The sequence below is a fragment of the Temnothorax americanus genome, unplaced genomic scaffold (assembly GCF_048541705.1).
Source record: "Temnothorax americanus isolate GAGA-0224 unplaced genomic scaffold, ASM4854170v1 Scaffold217, whole genome shotgun sequence".
Classification (NCBI taxonomy): Eukaryota; Metazoa; Arthropoda; class Insecta; order Hymenoptera; family Formicidae; genus Temnothorax; species Temnothorax americanus.
Genome location: NW_027509357.1, coordinates 12,192 through 24,820, shown reverse-complemented (window position 1 = coordinate 24,820; position 12,629 = coordinate 12,192). Strand labels below are relative to the sequence as shown.

Here is a 12,629-nt window from a genome sequence, read left to right as displayed (position 1 = left end):
TAATCGTGCTCAAGATTCACAATGTGCTATTTCTCAAAGAATACTTCCATTAGCGATAATAAAAGCGACAGAAACTGAAGCAATTGCTAAAAGTGCAAAGACACATTCTGAAAGTAATTATGCTACAGAATCTCGTGCAGAGCAGCAAGATTTAAACAATCGCGCTATTATAAAGCGATCCAAACAGAATTTAAAAAAAAAAGTAATTTTAAAACGTAAAGAAAAAAAATATAATTATTCGAGGCAAATGGATTACGGACGCTCATATGGATCATTTCCATACACTTTTGCGAAGTTGTTCAGATTATGAACCTGTCGGAACATGGCGAATTCAATTGCCTCAATTTATTCAACGTATACCAGAAGATAGAAAACATATACAAATATTGCACAGTTCGTCAGTTCCGTTCAATTGTGGAGATCCAAAAATTAGAGATAGAACTGGACATTGGGTATGTAATAATAATAATAAATATCTTCTCGTTATATATAAAAAATTTAATTCATTTTATATGTATTTAATTCATAAAATTTCTTATACAATTTTATTATTTTACAGTTCGCAGACCAAGAGGCAGAGCCGCGGAGATACGACGCCAAGAAGAAAGGTTCATGGCCTTCTTATATAAATTGTCATCACCCAATTACCATTGGGGTAGACGAGGCAGAGGCAGACGTTGAGAGCAACAGGATTTAATCTTTGTCTCTATATAATCTCTATATAATGTCTCTATATAATCTATATATATATATATATATATATATATATATATATATATATATAATCAAATCCTCTTGATTCAAAACAATCTTGATTACTTTTATTAATTTGTATGTAGCTGTTTTAAGACAAATTAGTTGTTTCGACGCTCTCAGGTTGTACAGATAATTTATCCTCGAGAAAGTCAAATAGGGATATTTTTCCGCTGCTTGGTTTACTGTCCTCGGTTTTCTTTTCCCGTTTGCCACGCGACTCTCGTGGTTCGCGAGTGGCGTTACTGCAATAAAATTATAATTCAATTAATAATTACGATAAGTGTATGAAAAAGAAAAATAATAATAAATTCTCTTACTTATATCTGCTGTCGGTCTTTTGCAGGCTTTTCAGTGCTTTATCCACGTTATTTCTATCTCCCAAAATTAAGTCACCATCTAATTCTCTTTCATCAACAGCTACGTCTAAAAATAAAATAATGTATCAATATGATATTATGGCTACGGTCAACGTGACACTACAAATGCTTCAAAGCATTCTTCTTCTCTTTTCTTTCAAAAAAAGAAGGAGAAGAAGAACGCTCCAGAGCATTTGTATCACGTTGATCGTAGCCTATATATCAAGATATATATAATATCAACAACCTGTTCACCGTTCTCTGGATAGAATTGTAACACTGCTCTTGCGCTTCTTGACAAACATGCATACGTTGATAAGAAACGATATAAACGTTTTGTAGGATTGTGCAAAGTTTTGCTTGCATAGCACAACCACAAGCGCAGAAATACTGACAGCCCCATCAAACGTACCAGCTTTAAATGGCAATCCTTGACCTATATCTAAAAATAAAATAATGTATTAATATGATATTATGGCTACAGTCAACGTAACACTACAAATGCTTCGAAGCATTCCTCTTCTCTTTTCTTTCAATGAAGAAAGAAGGAAAAGAAGAACGCTCCAGAGCATTTGTATCACGTTGACCGTAGCCTATATATCAAGATATATATAATAATATCAACAACCTGTTCACCGTTCTCTGGATATAATTGTAACACTGCTCTTGCGCTTCTTGACAGACATGCATACAACGTTGATAAGAAACGATATAAACGTTTTGTAGGATTGTGCAAAGTTTTGCTTGCATAGCACAACCACAAGCGCAGAAATACTGACAGCCCCATCAAACGTACCAGCTTTAAATGGCAATCCTTGACCTATATCTCCCAAAATTAAGTCACCATCTAATTCTCTTTCATCAACAGCTACGTCTAAAAATAAAATAATGTATTAATATGATATTACGGCTACGGTCAACGTGACATTACAAATGCTTCGAAGCATTCCTCTTCTCTTTTCTTTCAATGAAGAAAGAAGGAGAAGAAGAACGCTCCAAAGCATTTGTATCACGTTGACCGTAGCCTATATATCAAGATATATATATATATATATATATCTTTCAGCAACGTGCACAACTTTATTTGAGGTTATAATTGGGTACAACATTCATCGCACAATACTTTTATAATTGCAAATCGGAAACGTACCTCGAATTGAGCTCTTCTGCGATCAACGAAGTCGGGATCGAACGTGTCAGTCGTCATTTTCTGCCAAGCGTAGAGAACCTTCTTTTCCGGCAGCGATAGTAACACGATGGGTGCGTTCAGCCGATACTCCGCTAGCCTAGCAATCGTGAGCAGTCGCTCGGGTCAAAGGAGAGGAAACGAGCGAAAACGAGCGACTGCTCACAATTGCTAGGCTAGCGGAGTATCGGCTGAACGCACCCAATGTAGGGATACGAAATCTTTAGATAAGCACGAAGCAATTCAATTCAGTATATCGCCGGCACGATTACGGTGTTACTGCCGTTTCGCGTGCGCGCGTATGCGCGCGTTGTCGCACCTTACCTCGCGACGCGTAATAAAGAGTCACACGATCGGTCTCGCTCCGCGCGTACTACCGTGTCTCTCGATCGATCGAGATAGGTTAACTGATCAGATGATGAACTGACTGACAGGATAGCGCTTTAAACGAACGCACTGTCTGCACTGCACTGCACTGCGACACTAACGCCGCTAGCCGCCAGTGTCGAAAAAGTGAAAGTGACGTTCTCTGTTTGTTACATGTATGTTATAAAGAAGAACGGTTGACGTAGACGACGACGACGACGACGTATCTTAATAAAAAATTTTCACATTTGGACTTTGCGTCGCAATATCTCCGCTCGTAGGGCACGTAGCAAAATATTATAAAAGAAACCCCCCCCCCCCCTAATTGGACCCCAAGCTATCGATCAAGCCTACTTAGAACTTGATCCGTTCACTCGTTATCGAGATCTCAACATCTCGGGTACTTGCAACCCGTCGCGTCGCGTAAAAGAGTCACGGTCGGTCTCGCTCCGCGTGTACTTGGCGCGAGACACTACCGTGTCTCTTGATATATTTATCAAGTAATATTTGTGACCTTTATACCCTATTTCACCAACGTCGTTTAATTTGAACCTTAGTTCAATTCACTCTTTGTCTCTTTCTAACAGTTTCCCTTAGAAACCGGGTGAAATCGGGCATCAGAGAGTTAAACCAAGCCAGAACAGATCAAATCCAATTTTCATAATTATTCATAAATTCATAAATTAATAGTCAACTTGAAACGTGTTTTAAACTTGAATTATATTTTGAATTAGAAACCGACCTACACAAATAAGTAATATAAGTCTGCTTTATAACAAAACTTGATCTAATTTAATGCGAAGAACATTTCCAATTAAATATTAATTCATAAAAATTATATTTGATATAATACTTTGAGTTGGGTGAATGCAACAATATTGGTGTGCAAAATCTTGCAAACAATACTTTAATAGTATATTTTTAAGTTAGATACGGAAATTTTTTAATATAAAAAAGACGGGACGTTAATACTTTCCGAGTTATAAGCGATTAACCCGTTGTGGTCACACCTCTTAAAAATAACGTAATGGTCACATAGGGTCTAATGGACCCCACGCAGAAAAACAGTTGCCATTTGCGTTTTTTTTTATGTATCGACTCAAACCTTGAACTGGAATTTAGTTTAAGACTTCCTCTTTATAATTCAATAATGTTTTTCTCCTTTCTAAAAATTTTTTATGTTGAAAAAACGCGAGAAAAAAATTTTTCGAAAAATTTGCCTTTTTTTACAAAAATATTCATCAAAATTTCAATTTTTGAGATAGAGCAAAAAACCTTCCTGCGTTTTACTCTCGAAATAGTATACTTTTAAGAAAAAAATAGTATTATAACGTGCTTTGAAAAAAGTATATTTATTTTACAGTTTGAAGTTGTCAATTTTCATGAAACTCGTAAAATTAGATAGGTCAGCTTTGAACGTGTAAAATAAAGTGAAAAACTGTTTTTATGAAAAAAACTGTATATTATAGAGTCAGTATTACTGTATAGAGTCAGCAGTCGTTCGAGATCGCAGATAATATGACATCTGTATAAACGTTATAACCTATTATTTTGTGGCAAAAAAATGACATTACGTGCACTAATACTTACGTTGTCAATCACACTTTAACGAAAAAAAAAAATTTTTTTTAGCACACGTTTTTTTTTTTATTTTGCCACACTGTGGTCACACGGGGTCTGCTGGACCCCAAAAAAAAACCGTCCGTACAAATTGATGTCTACAGACGCACTGGCGCCCTGCTGACTTTCGAAAAGTCTTGAAACTTATTGTAGTACCTTCAAACAACAACAGATGGTGCCATAAGTTCCATGCTAAACCGTCTCTTCGAAGATACGTAGACACAAAGTTAGCCTGGGGTCCACTAGACCCCATGTGACCACAACGGGTTAAAAAAAGGACTTCGTGAATTAAATTAGCGGAATATGTAACAAAATTTTATTTTTTTGCAAAATTCAGGTAGTTGACTTAAATATAATTTCACTTTAAAGCATAATTTTACAGATATAAAGTATTAAAATTGGGAAAGCTATAATAAATAATAAGCAATAATGAATTATTTTTTTCGACATTTTTATAATAAAATTTTCGATTAACATTTAAAATATTCTATTTAAGTATTGTTGGCAATTTTGTATGTAACATACAACTTATCTTTAGGTAAAAAACAAAACCTTTTCACCTCTTCTTTATTTTTATGTACAGATTCTAAGTGCCTTGCGAGTTGCAATTGAAATTGTTTACAATATAAGCACATATTTAATTTTTATTTAGAACCGTCAGAAGTTTCCACATACATATTTCTATCATCGCATACAGCTACTTTAGATGAGCGTGATGCTGTCAAATTTATTGTGCTGTTCACAGTTTTATTCTTATTTGTACTAGTTATATGTTCACAAGTATTTTCATTTTCATCTTCATCTGTGTCTTCAAGCTTAGAACAATCTGATACATGAAAACTATCATCGGAATTATTCATAGATGTAACAGAGATATTTGACTCATTGTCAGTATTATTATTGATTTCACACTCTTTCTAAATGTCTCAATGACATTTGCATTTCTATGTATAAAAGTAGAGTTTAATTCATCACAACATTGAGCACTCTGTGTTACATCAGAGGGCTCACCTAATATCGATGTCAAAATATTTTTTACATTTACATTTGACGTATCATTGAAATTGGCAGCTAGCGATGAATCATGTAAAACAAAATTTATAAAAATAAAGTAAAGCAATTTTTATTACGAGTAACTTATGTCGCAAAAGCTATAAATGTTATTGTTATGCAAGGTACGTAAAAAGATTGCATACCGAATGTTTGTTGAATAATGTGTTATAATTAAATATTCATATATATATATATATATATATATATATATATGTATTATATCATAGACTTACCACTCATCACGTTGTTGCTATTATCGACTAATGTATTAGGATCCCCATCGATAGAAAGAGCATCTTTAGTCAAACACGTAGAACCTTTAATATTATCTCTATCATTTACATTATCACAAAGCGTCAAGTTAGAATCAGACTTTTGGTTTGTATTCCACTGTTCAATATCAGCATTATTGCTTGATGAAACGCAAGTGACTTCTTCAATTTCAGATGTCACATTTGATATAACAATATTTGATATGGCATTGAAATGGCAGCTAGCGATGAGAGAGAGAGAGAGAGAGAGAGAGAGAGAGAGAATCTGTAAAACAAATTATAAAAATAAAATAAAAAAAATTTTATTACGACTAACTTAAGTCGCAAAAGCTATAAATGTTATTGTTATGCAAAGTATGTAAGAAGATTGCATACCGAATATTTTTTGCATAATGTGTTATAATACAATTAAGTATATATACTTAATAGTATTATAACACATATTATGCAACAAATATTTGGTATGCAATTTTTTTGCATACCTTGCATAACGATTAAGTATATATACTTAATAGTATTATAACACATTATGCAACAAATATTTGGTGTGCAATCTTTTTACATACCTTGCATAACGATTAAGTATATATACTTAATAGTATTATAACACATATTAAGGCCATCGCACACAAAATTGCATAGGCTGCATAAGCATAGCATAAGACTGCTGGACCAATGAGCATTCAGCATAAAGTCGCCATATTGATTTACAGAACATGACAGAAGCATAGGCAGAACATATGCATAAATAACGAAAAATGCCATGCGTAGCATAAGACCGGCTGGACCAATGAGCATCGAACATAAAGTCGTCATATTGATTTACAGAGCATAACAGAAGCATAGACAGAACATGTGCGTAGTAAACGAGAAATTCCATAAAAACGAAATTTCAACCAATCAAATGCCAGTCATGAGCTTTGATCACCAAGGATGCGCTCTAGAAACACGCTACTAGAGCTGATAGTGCACTTTTCGAACATACCCCAAGATAGCAAACCTATTATTTTGATGTGTATCGAATGTTGTGTTGTTCGTGTGAATATTGTGTTGTTTATTACCGAGCATATAGCAAATAAAAATATGGAGGAAGATCATGATAATTATTATGCGAAAAGAAGTGAAGATGAAGATGAAAATTGCAATAATAATATACTTTACAATAGAACTTCAAGAGAGGATGATTCTCTGTTGGTGGATGTTGTTAAAGGTTACCCCTTACTGTATGATATATATATATATATATATATATATATATAAACAATCAAGAGATTTTAAAGATATAAAGAAAAAAATAATTCATTGGAAGAAATAGGAGAAATCTTAAACGCGACGGGTATAGGATACATTTTTCTTTTATACTAATATTACATTCATATATGTGACTGTTTTAATATATTTTAATAATTATAATGTATTTTTTATGTATAAATATAGTTGTAATGTGTGTGCATGTGCGAGTAAAATAGATTTTTATTTTATTTATATATATTTCAGCTGCGGATTGTCAGACAAGATGGGCTAGACTACGCGAACGATATTCTCGTTAAAAAAAATTACAAGAAATGGAAACTAGAAGTGGTAGTGGACATGTAACAAAAAAAACAGACCTTTAAGGCCATTGCACATGACAATGTTTTAGTCATAATTGTAAGACCCTAAAAAAATAGACCAATCACACTCGATTATTTTTTGAGCTCAAGGAGAATAATCGACTGTGATTGGTCTATTTTTTTTAGGGTCTTACAATTATGACTAAAACATTGTCATGTGCAATGGCCTTAAAGGTCTGTTTTTTTATAGCTACACTGCTGAAATAATGCAATAAGTTAGAGTAGGACAAGTATATTTCGTTTTACTCGAATTTACTGCATTAGTGTGCACTAGTTCGGCAGTGCAGCAATAAGATGTGACGACGACGACGATGTCCTTACGGTCTCGCCGGCCGTGGAGAAGCGCGCCGTCGCTTTCTTCACTAGAGATCTCCTTATAATTCGCGATATTCCTCTCCGAAACCCTGGTGGTAGCTCGACTGAGTATTTTTAGGATGTAATGTTGGGCGCCAGGTGCGATTCCTCGCACCACGATACACGAGATCGCAGTATTCTCAGGCGTGAGCTTCTTTAATTAACCGCGGTTGGAATAGGAGAGGGAGCGTATAGCGCAATCAATACACTCGAATAACCAAGAGCATACAATTATATTTCAGTTTAAGGCAGATACCAAGTGGAGGATAGCGTGTTCCACGGCGAACAAGCAGAATTCGAGTACGCGTCACGTGTCACCCCACGAACGCGATACTCATTTCGTCGTTAAACTGCACGGCAATCCCGATCAAATTCCTACAAGACTATTCCCCGGCATAAATTGCATCGAATTCTACCCGGACGGTCAAACGCGAAATACTCGAAACGTCTACTTCTCACAATTAGCGCAATTTCCTTACGATCCACCGCGACGACGCTGGGGATCTTTACTCTCCCTGAGACGCACGAATGGCCTCACCCGTAAACGCGACACAACCGTGGGCCATTAATCCCGATGAAACGCACGGATTTCTAATTACAAATGGCACAAACTTAACCGGCGACGATAACTACGAAACTCTCATACGCGCGAGAGCCACCTCCCAAAACTACGGCACGATTAAGCCAACGACGTTTACGAAATTACACGCGACGAAATTGCCCGCAACAAAATTACACGCAACGAAATTACCCACAACGAAATTACACGCAACGAAAGTACCCGAAACGAAATCACAAGCAACGAAATTACAATCACGCTGACTGTCGGCGGCCGGACGTTCGCATCCCCGAGAAGGGCACTCGCGATCACTTTATCGCACGGGCCCTTTTGCGGTATGGCACTCGGTATTATTCAATTACGGCTGATTTCATGTATTCCCGCGGCACAACGCGACTCCCGGGAGGGCCTTGGTATTACCGCGATCTTATTTCGGGGAGGCTGAGCAGTGGCCTTACAAATTCTTCCGGTTCCGGCAGCTCGTCGTTCGGCTCGCAGGGCTGGATGTTGCCGTTCCTTGACGGGAACCTTTGTCGGGGCGTCCCCCTCTTCGGGTCCTCCGTATTCGGGCTGCAGTGCTTTCGTTCCGCTGGTGACGCCTTGACAGGCCAGCTGATTTTCCGGCTGTGGGCTCCAGCGTGACCCGCCCGTCGACCGTCCGCCCTTGGAAGCTTCCTGCTGTCCAGCCGTAAGTCCCTCGATGCGGCATAGGCCGTTACAACGTTGTGACTCTGGCCATCTGCTCCGCACTCCCTCGACCTGTAACGCTCGCAAGAGATCTTAATCCTAACCTAAATGTTCGCTCTCCGCCCGCCTCGGGCGGAGGCACCATCCCTGACGCTTCCCTCGGCCGAGCTCCCATCTGGGGTGAGGGACGTGACATTTGTCACGTCACAAAGAAACAGACCATTGTCGATCGTCTTACTGTGTTTATTTCGGTTATTTTGCTAGTGTTGTTTTAAAAAGACATACGGATTAACAGTATCACATATTGGTGTCGATTGGATAATCAAAATGTATAAACTAATATATGCAAGTGGACACTATAGTGTCTATAATAAAAAGCAGATGAAGAAAAGATGTATTTCGAAATCATGCACTATCGCAACTAACAGTAAGTAAAAAGATGATAAAAATTAATCCATAATTTTTAAAATAAAGAAACACATTTGAATTCTCGTAATATATGTATGGTAAATATGCATATTAGGTCAAACCTCACCGATGACCTTGACCTTGACATATGTTGTCAAGGTCACCCTTCTGAGTGACCTTCAGAAGGTTTTAGCCGGCGGTCATTGTTTATTAAAAAGTTATAAACAAAAAAAGTTTGAAAAATATAGCAGATATTTTGAGTATTGGAAGGCATAAATGACTAATATTACGTTTTTTTTTAAAAGCAGAGAATACTTTATTTTGCGAGAAAGTCGCTGCTTTACCAAAACACAACATTTAAAGTAGTAAATTGTTGATAAATTGAAGTTTTTTTGTTAAAGCAGAGAATACTTACATGGGTTAGATGACGCGCTTTAAACAGTTAAATACTTTTAAAGCGCGTCATCTAACCCATGTGGCATCTCGCATATTAACTTTCCACGCATGAAAAGTTCACGCATACACTTTCTTTTTTGTAATTGTAATAGATCACTTGAAGCGCTACTTTTCTTTTTGATAAGGAAACATAATTTTGTGACGTGTATCACTTGAGTTATAATTTTTCGGAAATAAAGATACTACTGCTTAGATTTTTTCGAGATTTTTCGAGATATAAAAGTCTACCACTTGTTACTTAAGTTTTTTCGAGGTATAATACTACCACTTTCATTTTTTTTTAGGTAATTAAATACACGGGACTACCGCACCTTCCCCGAAAGCACGGGGGGGGGGGGGTGTGCGTGAATCTCGGTTCGCGTGGAAAGTGTATGCGTGAACTATTTCGAGGCTACCGCACCTCCCCCGAAAGCACGGGGGGGTGTGCGTGAACCTCGGTTCGCGTGGAAAGTGTATGCGTGAACTATTTCGGGGCTACCGCACCTCCCCCGAAAGCACGGGGGGGTGTGCGTGAACCTCTGTTCGCGTGGAAAGTGTATGCGTGAACTATTTCGGGGCTACCGCACTTCCCCCGAAAGCACGGGGAGGTGTGCGTGAATCTCGGTTCGCGTGAAAAGTGTATGCGTGAACTATTTCGGGACTACCGCACCTCCCCCGAAAGCAGGGGGAGGTGTGCGTAAACCTCGGTTTGCGTGAAAAGTGTATGCGTGAACTATTTCGACATATATATTAGTCATTTATGCCTTCCAATACTCAAAATAACTGCTATATTTTCGAAACATTTTTTGTTTACAACTTTTTAATAAACAATGACCGCCGGCTAAAACCTTCTAAAGGTCACTCAGGAGGGTGACCTTGACAACATATGTCAAGGTCAAAGTCATTGGTGAGGTTTGACCTAATATGCATATTTACCACAATTTTTTTTATGTCATTTAGAAAACAAACCTAGCTTGCAATAGATTGCAGACAAATTAAACAAGAAAATGCATAAAGAAAGATTAACAACTTCATCAACATCAGGTATTATAATATACATTAAATTAATATATAAAAGTGTTATGTTAAAACCCCTATTTACTTAAAATTATATTTATGTTTATATATAAAGCTATTTTTACTTTATCATACATCTTGTTTTACAGATTCATTACTAGCTGTTGATTCCAATGCAATGTTGAATATTGGAACACTAAATACGACATCTGAAATCAAAGAAGGAACTTGGGTTTTGTCAAGCAATAACTGTGAACAGTGGAATACAAACCAAAAGTCTGATTTTACTTGACTATTTGTGATAATATAAATGATAGAGATAATATTAAAGGTTCTACGTGTGACTAAAGATGCACTTTCTATCGATGAGAATTCTAATACATTAGGTGATAGTAGCAACAACGTGATGAGTGGTAAGTTTATGATATAATACATATAGGTATATATATATTTAATTATAACACATTATGCAACAAACATTCGGTATGCAATCTTTTTACATACCTTGCAGCCGGCAGCTGCATTGCCGACGACCAACGACGACACAAAGAGACAACCCAGGATCATGGGGGATGTAGTGTTGCCACACCCCTTGGTGAAATACGATCAGGAAGAAAAGGGGTACAGACCGGCATCACCACCCGGAGACAATGATGTGCGAGCCAGCCCTGAGATCATACAGGCCCAGCGGCGTGTAGTCCGGGCGGCAAAGTTGAACGTAGCGACAATGGCGGAGCGATTGAGCGCCATGCGACGCGGGGCGACCATTTGAGGCGCCATATGCGTAAAAATGTAGAGAATAGAATAAATAGGCTTAAGGATTAAAGATAGTAAATTAAGTATCAAAATGACTAGGCACAAGAAAGTATATTTCTTATATTAGAGACATTCAGAGTTGCGTTTGTTTTCCTATACTTTACTTTTAGTTGCGTTGACGACAATTATGGTTTAAGTTTATGGAAACCCGTCCGGACGAGGAAAAAGGTTCAATTGCATTCAATAAAGAGTTTAAGGTTGGTTTGTTTAAATAAAATGCGAAATGTAATTTATCCCGAGTACCCAGCGAATACTAAAACAATAAATTAAGGACAAAGATTGAAAAGAGCGGGGAGACTCTAGTAGATAACCCCTGAAGGGGATGAGAGCTACTGACGCGCGGTAAAGGTGCGTTCACACGTACTAGGGGGTAACTAAATAGGCCGAACCACCGAGCGAATCGGGACAAAAATAACGCGAGCGAATCACGGAGATAAATAATAACGTAAAGCCACCAACAAAAGTCCGACAAAGTGTGCGAAAACGAAAATCGGCTTACCACAGGCGATGGTAAGCACATCGGGTAAATGAACAACGCGAGCGATAAAGTTACGATGCGAGGGTAACGGGAACACCTCGAAAAGAGGATTACCGCGAATAGATAACATAGCGAAATAATAGGTATCGAGATCGCATTACCATACGGGATGGTAAGAGAACCACGCGAACCACGAGGTCGCAGGACAAATTAAGAACGACATAGGAATAAGTAGGCCGCGAAAACACCGTGGACATCGGCAACCGATAGGAATAATATGGAACTCGCGAAATCGAGTTACCATGGAAAATGGTAAACGGATTTCACGGAGGAAAAGCCGGAGCGGTAAAATCGAAACGAGAATACAACCGTCGCGGGCTAAGTAAACGAGCCCACACAGAACGATAGACCAATGTATGCGACAAGTGACCAGTGGTCATACCACGAGGCTTCACGAAACAGCGAGCGAAGCGTTAGCTATAAGTAATCCATTGTAAACGCGGGGTCCCATCTCTACCGCGAAAATTAAGGATAAAATCCAGACGAACGAATAATTAATTACGAATTAATGGAAATGGGACACCGGGTAGATTCTCGAAAAAATGTTCGAGAAAGATGAAAAACTTGTTATTGCGAGAGCCATTATCTCGAAT

General features: G+C 37.6%; 2 long non-coding RNA genes across 2 annotated transcripts; one reads left to right on the top strand and one right to left on the bottom strand.

Moving 5' to 3' along the window:
- Positions 1-491: 491 nt before the first annotated feature.
- On the bottom strand, positions 492-2,018 carry LOC143897995 (uncharacterized). The gene is made up of 4 exons (XR_013257070.1): positions 1,741-2,018; positions 1,360-1,554; positions 1,074-1,179; positions 492-998 (listed from the first exon to the last, which is right to left on the bottom strand). It is a non-coding gene; the product is annotated as an uncharacterized LOC143897995 (long non-coding RNA).
- A 5,377-nt stretch (positions 2,019-7,395) lies between these two features.
- Positions 7,396-11,645, top strand: LOC143897997 (uncharacterized). The gene is made up of 4 exons (XR_013257072.1): positions 7,396-9,249; positions 10,626-10,709; positions 10,832-11,095; positions 11,194-11,645. It is a non-coding gene; the product is annotated as an uncharacterized LOC143897997 (long non-coding RNA).
- Positions 11,646-12,629: the final 984 nt, after the last annotated feature.